Source organism: Microtus ochrogaster, chromosome 21 (assembly GCF_000317375.1).
Source record: "Microtus ochrogaster isolate Prairie Vole_2 chromosome 21, MicOch1.0, whole genome shotgun sequence".
Lineage (NCBI taxonomy): Eukaryota > Metazoa > Chordata > Mammalia > Rodentia > Cricetidae > Microtus > Microtus ochrogaster.
In genome coordinates, this window is record NC_022022.1 from 45,406,026 (window position 1) to 45,406,670 (window position 645).

Here is a 645-nt window from a genome sequence, read left to right on the forward strand (position 1 = left end):
TAGTCCTAGGATTAAAGGTATGTACCACCACGCCTGGCAACATGGTAAGTTCTTGTTACCTACTTGCCCCATTAATTTGGTTCTGTGTCTTTTCTACTTTGTTAAAATATTTCTACCAAAAGTCTTCTGTTGGAGCTGTTATTGCTTCATTCCCATTAATGAATGTCATATCTCAGTAATATCTGGGAAATAATACACACTACAAATTATTATTTTGAACTGTTGTTTATTCATTGCCTCAATTCTGTTGAAGTGTTTTCAGAAAGGTCGTACCATACATATCACCACAGACTTCATCCTATATATTCTTAAACTGTTTACTTGATCACAGAATTACTTATGTGTCTACTAGGATTGTTGGCTTCTCTCATTCTGAATGCGTGTGTGGTGTGTGTACATATGTGGAAGTGTGTTCAAGAATGTCTTCATCTCTGTGTGTGTACGTGTGGAGACCAGAAGCCAGCATCAGATATATTCTTTTGTCATGCTCCGCTATATTTTTGAGACAACCTTTCTTGTACCTCAAGTTTGTGTTTTATTTTTATTTTTATTTTTTTTTCAGTTTTTTTTATTGAGAAAAGGAAAAAAAACAAGTTTCCGCCTTCTCCCAGCCTCCCATTTCCCTCCCCCTCCTCCCACCCTTCT